The sequence below is a fragment of the Hemibagrus wyckioides genome, linkage group LG12 (assembly GCF_019097595.1).
Source record: "Hemibagrus wyckioides isolate EC202008001 linkage group LG12, SWU_Hwy_1.0, whole genome shotgun sequence".
Lineage (NCBI taxonomy): Eukaryota > Metazoa > Chordata > Actinopteri > Siluriformes > Bagridae > Hemibagrus > Hemibagrus wyckioides.
In genome coordinates, this window is record NC_080721.1 from 853,598 (window position 1) to 866,661 (window position 13,064).

The 13,064-nt window shown below is 39.3% G+C and overlaps 1 protein-coding gene across 1 annotated transcript in view; it reads left to right on the top strand.

Moving 5' to 3' along the window:
• s100u (S100 calcium binding protein U) overlaps positions 1-13,064 on the top strand; it is a 282,508-nt gene that overhangs the window by 55,281 nt on the left and 214,163 nt on the right. The window lies entirely within an intron of this gene.

The following is a 13,064-nucleotide window of genomic DNA, read 5'->3' on the forward strand; positions in this document are numbered from 1 at the left end:
GTATGTGGACACCCGACTATCATACGCTTGTGTGTGTTCCTTCTCCAAAATGTTACCACCATGTTGGAAGCACACAGTTGTATAGAATGTCTTTGTATGCTGCAGTATTACAGATTTCCTTCATCGGAATTAAGAGGTCAAAACCTGTTCCAGACAGTGCCCCTGTGTACAAGGTGAGCTCCAAGATGACAAAACGTGTGAAGGTTGTAGTGGGAGACCTCGAGTTTATCATGACCGATGGTGGTGCTGTTGCTTCCATAAAATAATCCATGTAGAGTCATGTATGGCAAATAATCTGAGGAGGATGTCAAAAATTTGCCTTTAAATTAATATATTTGTATCTTTGAAAGGCCTAGCCCTGCTAGCACATTAATAATATCATAATAATTTAATATATCTGGCACGTCCCACCAAACGGACACTCCAGGGCAAACCAGGGACTCCCAGATGGCTTGAAAAAGTCTAAAGGTCTCGCAAGAGGTTCTGGAGTCTATGGCTGGAGATCTGCTCAGCCTGTTGACACCACAACCCCAAAGAAAAAGCAGAAGAAAAATGAAGGAATTATAGTTGTTATAATAGCAAAAAACATGAAATAGATGATAGCTATGATACTTTGCATAGCTATTGAAGGATGTTTTTTTCAAAATGTACTGTCATCTATCTATCCATCTCTTCACTCCCAATATAAACACATTAAAACAAAGGCTGTTCTGACCTCTGCTATCATGTTTATTTAAATCAGTTTCTTTAAAAGTCTCTTTTGGTTATGTGAGCGATAATGTTTTGTAATACTGTATTTTAACACAAGTAGGTTGCTCTACTACTGCAAACTACAGCCACAAAACTGGACACTTAGTAAAAAATAAACAACATGACCAGAACCATGTGGATATTCTCAATATTTTTTTAAACACACTTCTACAATTACAGCATTTGGGAGACACCGATATCCAGAGCTTATCTACCTCTAAATTGACTATTTTACAGGTTTAATGACAGCTTCTGTTCTGTTTGTCATTGTTGCTGTTTGTTATACTGTATGTCAAATCTTGAATGACATTTGACATGGATGAAGTGATGCATGACATTTGAACCCCAAAATTCCTGATCCACTCCTCTATCCACTAGGCCAGATGTGCAGGTTAAAAATGGGACACATAAAATTCCACTGGCTCTTAAACACTGTTAGATTCACAAACTTCCCAAACTAGTCAGTCTTTCCATTAGGTTACATTGGCATGACCTAGTCTTTGAGTGAATAGGAAATAGAACTGCATAGTTATATCTGCTTTTCTAAACTACTATGTATAATTGTGGTGGAAGTGCATGGAGGTTTATTGGGTGTGAAAAGTGCACAGTAATCAATCCTTTAACCTCACACTTTCTTTTTATTAATATGCTCATAGGTTTGAACGGAGCTCTGATTACAGGATCAACAACTCTTCTGCTTTCTGGCAAGAAGACACATTCTTACATCAAGAGAAAATAAATAAGAAATTGTAATTGTACTGTGCAAATGTTCTGTGTGTTGGATTATTTTGCATGTATTATCAGATACAGATGTTTCACTATGTGTTGTGCATTTTACATTATCATTGTGATAATCCTCCCTACTTAAGTGACCTGGACCTCTTCTTTGCTCGTCTCACACTGGGTAAATTCTTTGGCAGCTTCTTGGTTAAAAGTTTCAAGAGCCATGTATATTTGACATGAGTCAAATATGTGAGTCAATATATGGAGACTGCTATCTGAGAAAAATAAGCTGATATTGAGGCAGTAAATGCCAAAGATATAGTACCATTTACAGAGCATCAGAGTCTGCCAGGGACTACTCTAACACTTGTACAGAAGGTGGATGTTAGAGGGAGAACTGATTTAGAGTGTTTGTCAGTGTAGTACTTAACATCTCTGTGCTATGTTTTAGAGATGAAACATAGTACTCAAAGCCACTGGTGGTTCTCAGAATTGAAATTTCATTTGAAATCTCATATAAACATTGGTTAACCACATTAGTACACCCACTCATTTCCTACATTGTTATATAAAAATCCCATGGCTTCCTCTGGAGGAAGTTTTTGAAGGGGCCAGATATTTTGTGGAGTTGGCTTGTCTTTTTTTTCCCTGTAAACAGAAAGGAACATTTAGTTAGTCTTAAGATTTGACCACAGCACAGAAATATATTTTTTTATGTTCCTTGTAATAATGTAAAATGTTCAGGACGCTGTCACAATTTTCATGTTTGCCTCTGTTTGCCACACCCAAATAACAACACCACAACTGTAGACATGAAACTGCGTATTAGTCAACTGTCCAGTTATTTTTAAGCCTGAGGAAATGAAGAGACCAAGCAAAAAATGGGTTAATGCAATAGTTTCAATAAACCCCTTGAATTAAAGCTGAAAGTCTACACTTCAAATACATTTTATTATTATTTTATTTCAAATCCATTGTGGTGGTGTACAGAGGCAAATTTATGAACACTGTAATTAGATTTATGGACCAGACTGGGTCCACTGCACTTCTGAATGTTATAAACTGGTCCCTTTATTCACTATTGTGTGTTTGAATTGTGTGGCATATACAACTTCTTTTAAAGAGGTCTATCAATTTTTTTCATTCTTAACCTATAAAACATAATATTGTTCTTTTTAATCACTGAGAATTCCTGTCATTTCTGCTGGGAAGGTGGAAGGAATCTTAGGAGCTTTCAAACCAGCATTGTTTCCGTTGGGGAAAGCACATGGCCTGTGGAAGCGGAAAGCTGCAGCCCATGTTATTTGATTTGGCCCGTGGTGTGGAGTTGCCGCACCACCCTACCTGCCATCTGGCTAGGCATGAACTTTAAATATAAGCCAAATACTGAGAAAACACTACACTCTTTTCTATTTTGCACCTGCGATTTATTTCACCACCAAAAAAAGAAAATATTTGTACAATGACCAAGAATTTCATTTTCACACAGAAAGGAATTCTTCCAGGGTTTTCAGGCTCCATGACTAATTTCACTGAGAGTGCCAGTATTATTTTCTTTGTCAGGATTCCACAATGTTGATTCCACAAATGTATGTTCTTTAGACTTTATTGATTTTCTGTATTTTACAGTAGCTATTAAATAATAATTACCATTAGTCATAAATTACTTCTACAGACTTCACTCTTTCACTCACTCACTGTCTGTGTCCTGGGCCAGGGTCGCAGTGGATATGGAGAAAATCCAAGGAACAATGGATGTGAGACAAGAATATACATCCCAGCTCACTTTATTGTGCTCAGTGTCAGTGGTGATCTGGAGCCTATCCTGAATGATACTGGTTGAGAGATAGACAGACAGGAATTTTTGCATTTTTGCATTTTGAAATTGTTTCCTTTTAGACTGTGTATCAAAAAGCTACAACATCTATGTATGAGTTAACAACAGCAATGTTGTGTGAGTCTGGAAGAGTTTGGAAGAATACGTCACTTCTTCCAACCACTGAAGCTGTTATTAAGACTAGAAAATCTATTTGTAGTTCTACAGAATGTAATGCAAGTACTGAAACATATCTCAGGCGGTGACATGCTCTCCAGACATTTACCAAAAACAGACTCTTGACAAAGCCTTTTTTTCTAAGCCCTAGCTTACAGATGCATGACCTGTTTGTCCCTTGTGTCTTCACTCCAAAGACCCCCACCCCCACCCCCCACCCCTTCTATGCATACAAAAAATATTACTATTCTAGCAAGCAAATCAGCCAGTGTTATTCTAGGATAACTGTCACCTTGTTGTCACCTTGAGTATTCTCATTATGTCAGTTCCCTCGATGGCCTCGTTACCAGATGCACAACTCTCAGGTCAGGACTAGAGCAAAGAGTCAACAATGTTTGACCTTGAACACATTGTACAAATGCAGAGAGCAAAACAAGTCATTAAACACATTGGTCTAAAGCCAGAGCTTCACTGCTTGTTTGACAAGATCTGAACTGAACTTTTGACAAGGGATATAAAGCTCTCCTTACAAAGTCATGCCATTGTTCCATCAAAAATTCTTCTAGGCTAACAGAATCATAGGGAAAGTTGTCCATTCATTTGAAAAGAATATACAGTTTAGAATGATTGTCATCTTTCAGGATCCTTCAGGAACAATTTATATAATAAAACAAATGCAATAATTATGGGTTATTTTTAGTTATTTTTAATTTTTTTTAATTATATTTTAACCTTTTTTTTAAACTATAACTATGTTTTCTGCTATAACATTTTTAGTACCTCAATAGTTAACATTTAGAGAAGTCCAGTAGCATATTTTCAGTAACATGGTTAGAGACGTATGTAAAGGGATATAGGGACTTCTTTGATTCTTTCACATGTTAAGCTCCTTTATATTCTGCTTTGCTTGTTGACTGCTCACTTCATTCCCCTTATTGTTTTTATTAATGCGATGGAAAATTATAAGGAATTTGGAATCTAAAAGGGCATTGTCTAGTGACTGTACATTATGCATAATATTTCATTTCATTGTCTGTACCGCTTATCCAATCTACTGGACAGGGGACGCCCTGGCTTCTCAGGCGTCATCGGGCATCAAGGCAGGATACACCCTGGACGGAGTGCCAACCCATCGCATGGCACACACACACACACACTATGGGCAATTTAGAGACTCCAATCAGCCTAGAAGGATGTCTTTGGACTGTGGGAGGAAACTGGAGCACCCAGAGGAAACCCACCAACCACAGGGAGAACATGCAACTCCACACACACACACACACACACACACACACACACAGTGAACGAGATCGAGAGTGAGACTCAAACCCAGGACACTGGAGGTGTGAGGCGAATGTGCTAACCGCTAAGACACCGTGCCACCTTATGCATAATATTCATAACTATATTCAAATGAACAGAGACTGATCTCTAGAACATTCCCACTTTAAAACATGCTGAAATTATTATTATTTTTTTTTTTTTAATTATATCTCTTGAAACTACATATAACCCACTTTTGGTATTTATTTATGCAAGGGTCATACCAGGTACAGACATTGCCCCTTTCTGCCAGTAGAATTTAAAATCCAAAAAAAATTACCTTTTGAGACAGCTTCTGCTTTCCAGTTCACTTCTGGTTCACAGTGTACCTTAACCTGGTGTGTTCAGCAAGCCTTTTTGTGTTTTGATGATAGCCTGCTACACGTCACAGAGTTCTGGGCTTTACATCCAACAGTAGACTTATATGGAGTCAACTTGAACTACCTGTTAGGAGCATATATAAATCTCATAAGATTTATGTCTACAATATATCACTAGTACTGTTATATTGCTGTCTACTGTAATATTCAAGTCTACGAAATATCCTTAGTACTGTAATATCATTTCTGATCAGCCAAGTCACCATTAGAACAATCATTTGCAGACTAGGAACTATACTATCGTAAACAGCATGACGGTGAATCGAGAAGCATGACGGTGAAGTACACAGAGACCAGAACTTACACTATATTGCCAAAAGTATTTGCTCACCTGCCTTGACTCGCATATGAACTTAAGTGACATCCCATTCCTAATCCATAGGGTTCAATATAACGTCGGTCCACCCTTTGCAGCTATAACAGCTTCAACTCTTCTGGGAAGGCTGTCCACAAGGTTTAGGAGTGTGTTTATGGGAATTTTTGACCATTCTTCCAGAAGCGCATTTGTGAGGTCACACACTGATGTTGGACGAGAAGGCCTGGCTCTCAGTCTCCGCTCTAATTCATCCCAAAGGTGTTCTATCGGGTTGAGGTCAGGACTCTGTGCAGGCCAGTCAAGTTCCTCCACACCAGACTCTGTCATCCATGTCTTTATGGACCTTGCTTTGGTCACTGGTGCACAGTCATGTTGGAAGAGGAAGGGGCCAGCTCCAAACTGTTCCCACAAAGTTGGGAGCATGGAATTGTCCAAAATGTCTTGGTATGCTGAAGCATTCAGAGTTCCTTTCACTGGAACTAAGGGGCCAAGCCCAGCTCCTGAAAGACAACCCCACACCATAATCCCCCCTCCACCAAACTTTACACTTGGCACAATGCAGTCAGACAAGTACCGTTCTCCTGGCAACCGCCAAACCCAGACTCGTCCATCAGATTGCCAGATGGAGAAGCGCGATTCGTCCCTCCAGAGAACGCGTCTCCACTGCTCTAGAGTCCAGTGGCGGCGTGCTTTACACCACTGCATCCGACGCTTTGCATTGCACTTGGTGATGTATGGCTTGGATGCAGCTGCTCGGCCATGGAAACCCATTCCATGAAGTTCTCTGCGCACTGTTCTTGAGCTAATCTGAAGGCCACATGAAGTTTGGAGGTCTGTAGCGATTGACTCTGCAGAAAGTTGGCGACCTCTTCGCACTATGCGCCTCAGCATCCGCTGACCCCGCTCCGTCAGTTTACGTGGCCTACCACTTCGTGGCTGAGTTGCTGTCGTTCCCAAACACTTCCACGTTCTTATAATACAGCTGACAGTTGACTGTGGAATATTTAGGAGCGAGGAAATTTCACGACTGGATTTGTTGCACAGGTGGCATCCTATCACAGTTCCACGCTGGAATTCACTGAGCTCCTGAGAGCGACCCATTCTTTCACAAATGTTTGTAAAAACAGTCTGCATGCCTAGGTGCTTGATTTTATACACCTGTGGAACACCTGATTCTGATTATTTGGATGGGTGAGCGAATACTTTTGGCAATATAGTGTATGTAGGGGTGAGGGTGAGTGCTAAGTGCGATATGTGACAAGATAATGTGACATGCAGGGGGCAATGGGTAATGAAGTCAAATGACAACTTGACAACAGCCCCCCTGTAACGCACAACCCAAGTCATGAAACAAGTTTGACAAGACATCCCCCAGTTGATTAGAGTTCTTTGGAGCACCACCCACCACTAAGCCAGCAGAGGATGCAGTACACCTCACCAGGCAAAGCAGCAGCGCAATCTCTCCACACAACCTGATTTAAAAGAGGAACAGCTCATGTTGCTCCAAATTTCTGTCAATCATGGGAGCTAATTTCTCCAATTAACATTGTCATGACATCATCCCTGCACTGGCTACCTGTTAAACTTAGAATTGACTATAAATTAGCACTAATTATGTTCAAGGCTCTAAATGGTTTAGCTCCCACATATCTAGCCAGTCTTCTAACACGTTACAATCCACCACGCTCCTTAAGATCACAAAATTCTGTACTTCTAGTAGTTCCCAGAATATTAAAGTCCACAAAAAGGGGGTAGAGCGTTTTCGTATTTAGCTCCTAAACTTTGGAATAGTCTTCCTGACAGTGTTCGGGGCTCAGACACAGTCTCCCAGTTTAAATGTAGACTAAAGACTTATCTCTTCAGCCTGGCATACATCTAACACATCCCATAACCTTGTACTCCAGTACATCTGATTAAATACACATTATCATCTAGTGCTGCTAATATTATGAACATCAGCTACGCTAATGCTGTTCCATTGTTTCCCTTCTTCTACCCATCCCGAGGCATACAGAGACTGTGCCGGCTCCAGTGGCATCCGGAGATGGACCAGCTCCAGCCGGGTTCTGCTTGTGAGGATTGGGATATTCAAAGCAGCGCTGTGGACAACAACCTCCTTATTGATTTATCATTAATATCACATCGTTCTACACATGTTGTATCAACATCACACAATTGCCACCCAAATGAGGATGGGTTCCCTTTTGAGTCTGGTTCCTCTCAAGGTTTCTTCCTCATACCATCTAAGGGAGTTTTTCCTTGCCACAGTCGCCTCAGTCACCTCAGGCTTGCTCACTTGGGATAACATCTAGGACTGTCTGTCTGTCTGTTTATATGTTTGTTGTTTTCTTATGTTGTTTCTCATGTAAAGCTGCTTTGAGACAGTGCTCTTTGTTAAAAGCGCTATACAAATAAAATTGAATTGAACTGAATCATATTTATGTGTCTAATAAAATTATTTAAAAAACAGGATTAACAGTTAAAGGACAACCAGTTAATTCAGCTTTCTACCTAAACAGATCATTTATTAAGGGCCAGGTATCTTCAGTTCAACTCAAATCTCATTTACTGTTGATAGCAATGTTGAACCCAACAAGAGGGAGGCGCACTATTGTTATTTTGTCATCTAAAGATATATTACTCCCAATACTCAAATGTCTCCGCATATATTGTGGACAAAAGCATTACTACCTTCACACCCCTTCTTGTAACATCTTGTTTAAAAACATGTCCCTGGAGTGCATTCATCCATTCAATTCTCTGGCATCAACAGGCTTCTTTATCAATAAAAGAGGCCTAAATGTTGTCTCTATAAAATACAGACAGTTCTTACTTCCTCTAATATCAGCAATTGAGTGAGAACAAAGTGCACATCATTTTACTAAAATAAACTTGGACAATAAATACAATGTCTTTCAGATCAGAGAGTTGACGAGTGAAAACTAGAGATCATCATCATGTCAGGATACTGGTATGGTATGGTTATAACTAATGGACTGCTCAATGTCCCACCACTTGTTTCACAGGCCTTTGTAAACAAGACACTCCACAAATTCTTAAACTGCTCTGTGAGTTCTCATTGTTTTGTACAAGAAAATGTGAACAGACAAATCAGGTCCTTACCAGGCTTTGCAAGCACCAATAATTGTTCCAATAAAAGTTGGAAAATCTGAAAATGCCTTAGTATTCACTAAAACATTCTAGATGCACAATGATTTACAAGACCGAAGAGCAAGTAGAGACCATTTGGGCCTAACCTAGAAACATCCAAGCGCTGTAAGGATTCTTGAGTGGCCCAACCGATAGAGGAGGATTAAATTATGACATATGAAATTGGGAGTTGAAAGGCATCAAAGTTTATCAAGTCAAATTCTTGAAGAGTAGAGGCAGTAACTGGAGTGCGATGAACACCCTTTCCTAACACTCACTGACCATAGAAAGCAGAGACTCCCATCAAGCTTACTGCAGTCTTTTATTTATATGCGTGCAACAAAAAGAAGGTAGGATGCCTGAACAAGTAAATGAGGAAGAACAGGAGGAACAGGATTGAAACTGTTACCTTTCTGGGCTGAACATGAAAAAAAAATCACTCTTTCCATTAAAACCATTGTGAGGTCTTGCCAATCTGAGCAGCTGTTTGAGTTACGTTTATTGTATTTTTTTGCCATGTCTATACTGCATACTGTGTAGACTACATTAATAGGTTGCTTTTCTACTGAATTGCTTAATGTTTAACTGTTGTAAATATTACCTGTTACATACTTCATGGTTCAAATGTCTGTCTGTTTTTGGTAATAAACCCTGCTGCACATAGAAACTCAGCTTCCTCCTGTGTCTGTTATAGCAAAACAGTGAGTTTCTGTTGGTAAAATGTCATGAGACCTTTATGACTCATTGTATGACACTGAATAAGCCATGTGTTCTATGAGATGTTGAACTGAACAGGGCTGTGGCAAAAGTGTTTTTATGGGAAGTGTAGGAGGTGAAAGGCCAAGCAGGATGTCCTTCTTATTTCCCTCTTAGTACCGTTATCTGTGCTCCCACACAAATATAGGCTGCACTAACAATTACACTGTCCCTCCTTATGTATGACAGCAGCAAATGTATCTGTCTCTGGTCTGATGGTGTCTGCGTCATTCACAAACAGTGACCAAAATAAACCCAAGGATGCCATTATGTGCAATCAACTTTGTTTCCCATACAAATCCTACAGTGTGTTATTTAAACCACATAATTTTCCCCTCTTTACCTTTTTTGTTCACTGAAGATAAAAGGAGCACAAACAAATGATGTGATGTAACAATAATCAAGTAAAGCAGCTGAGATTAAAAAACTGTACATAGGTCTGAATATGACATTGAGATCAGTTGAATAAAATATTTACATGTGAGATAGATAAGGCTAGTAATTGGACATGAAAGAATGCTGTTCTGCTTTTAACTGCAATGTTCAAAATAACTGTAGAACAATTAGAATGATATTAATAATAAACAATATAGTCTGTAAATGACGCCTATTCATATTCTGTGCTTGGCTCCCTAATAAAGAATACTGGCAAGTGTTTCTGTTTACATATTTTTGACACTCTAAAGCGGTCTGTATTTGCATGGAATCGACATTTTGGGCCATTTGCTGTTTTTTTTTTTTTGTTCTGTTTTGTTTTGTTTTAATTCAAATGTACAGCATGTGTACACATTCATTTATGCTGTGTGGAACCATGCTAATTCTTTTGAAGAATTTTCCACCCGCTTATAATGTCTATGACTGCCTTGGGTTCTGTATTCAGCAAATACAATTTAAACACACTCTTAATTAGTCAGGAAACAGCCCAACCTGAATCTTGTCTTTCTGTCTGTGAAATACACTATATGTTCAAAAGTTTGTGGCCATCACCTGAACATCACATTCAGGTGTTTTTGAACATTCCATTCCAGTTGTACTTTCCCTTTGCTGCTATAATAACCTCCGCTCTTCTGGGTAGGCTTTCCACTAGATTTTGGAGTGTTGCTCCAAAATCTAGTAACCTTGGCAAACTTTGGCTTTAAAAATAACTGGCAAATGACAAGGCAGATATTGTCACGGGTATACCAGACTCCCTCACCAACCAACGCACCCAATCACCCGAATATTAATCTAGCACACCTGCACCTAGTTTTGTAATCACTTCCACTCCTCTATTTAAGTCTATTTACTATTCCTATAACAGGCTGTATGTATTATCAGACTGTATTATCATTAGTTTGTCTGTTTTGTCTGTTTTGTTAGTATGTTCCACGATGAAACACAAAGTTGTAGCCATGGCAATGACTGTAAATGAAAAGGTTTTTTTGGGTGGTACCCAACTCTAGGTGTAGTTTTTTTTTTTAGACAACTGCTTCCTTCTATCGATTTGGTCATTACACCCAGAATACAGACATTTATAGTGAAGAGAAAGAAAGAATGCTGTGACCACTAATCTCTTTCAATAACCACAAGTGTGGTAACTAACAATGGAGACAATAATAACTGCAAAATATAATTCTTACTTTGTTTGGAATTTATGAATATAAAATAGCTAGGTAAACAGAGAGACAGTCACACAGGAATGCAGGACATCTGTTAACTAAAATATACTTGTCAGTATTTTTTCCCTACAAACTCAAGCTTTGTTGGAAAACGCTCTTATCAGAATTACAGTCTGTAAATTAACCACTAGGTTGTGCTCTGGGCATAGGTTTTCTGTGTCTTCATAAACCTTGTTAATGTCTGGGCGTGATCATGTTAATGTGACTGGTGAAATTTGCCACAAGGTTTTCAGGACAGTGAAAGTTTTTCGTCTTTGTTAAATAAAAAATAAATATAAATTAATTAATAAAACAAATTCAAATATACTGTATCTCACAAAAGTGAGTACACCCCTCACATTTCAGCAACCACTTTATTATATGTTCTCAAGGGACAATACTATAGAAATGAAAACTGGACATACTTTAGAGTAGTCAATGTGCAGCTTGTATAGCAGTACAGATTTACTGTCCTCTGAAAATAACTCAACATACAGACATTATTATCTAAATAACTGACAACAAAAATAAGTACACACTAAGTGAACATCTCAAAACTGTGTCCAAAGTGTCAATATTTTGTGTGAGCACCATTGTTATCTATCATGGCCTTAATCCTCCTGGGCATGGAATTCACCAGAGCTGCACATGTTGTTGCTGGGATCCTCTTCCACTCCTCCATAATGATATCACAGAGCTGCTGGATGTTAGACACATGGCACTTCTCCACCTTTTGATTGAGGATGCCCCACAGGTGCTCAATATCGTTCAGGTCTGGAGACATTCTTGGCCACTCCATCACCTTCACCTTCAGCTTCCTCAGCTTGGCAGTTGTCATCTTGGCGGTGTCTTTGGGGGTCATTATTATGTTCAAAAACTGCCATTTGGCAGTTTTTGAAGGCAGGGCATCATGTTCTGCTTCAGAATGTCACAGTACATGCTGGAATCCATGTTTCCCTCAATGAACCACAGCCCCCCAGTACCAGCAGCACTCATGCAGCCCCAGACCATGATGCTACCACCACCATGCTTAACTGTAGGCAAGAGATAATTTTCTTGGTACTCCTCACCAGGGCGTCACCACACATGCGGGACACCATCTGACCCCAACAAGTTTATCTTAGTCTCATCAGACCACAGGACATGGTTCCAGTAATTCATGCTCTTGGACAGGTTGTCTTCAGCAAACTGTTTGCGGGGCTTTCTTGTGAGCCAGCTTCAGAAGAGGCTTCCTTTGGGATGACGGCCATGGAAACCAACTTGTTACAGTGTGTGGTGTGTGGTCTGAGCACTGATGAGCTGACCTCCCGCTTCTGCAACCTCTAAAGCAATGCTGGCAGCATTCATGCGTCTGTTTTTCAAAGCCAACTTCTGCACCTGACACACAGCACGAGGACTCAACTTCTTTGATCGACCCTTGCAAGGCCTGTTCCAAGTGGAATCTATCTTGGAAAACCCTGGCCACTATACTGTAACTCAGTTTCAGGGTGTAACCAATCTTCTTTTAGCCTAACCCATTTTTATGGAGAGTAACAAATCTAATTCTCAAATTCTCTGAGAGTTCTTTATCATGAGGTGCCATGTTGATCATCCAGTGATCAGTATGAGTGAATTGTACTCAAAGCACCAAATTTTAAATGCTTTATTATAAGATACACACATTTGTATGGTCCTATCAAGTTGAAAAAACATGAATATGATGAATAGGACGTGAATTTGCATGGTTAAACGATGTACAGCTGTTATCACATAGGGTATACTTACTTTTGTTGCCAGCTATTTTGACAATAATGGCTGTATGTTGAGTTCTATATAGTATACAGCTATACAAGCTGCACATTGACTACTCTAAAATATATCTATAAGTTTCATTTCTATAGTATTGTTCTTTGAGAAGATATACTAAAATGTTTGCTGCAATTAGAGGGGTGTACTCACTTATGTGAGATACTGTACTTATATAAAAAAGTGCTTCCTAAAAAGAGAATTCAAGAAATGCCTAAAGTTTACATGTAAAACTTGCTCGTTCATGTGGC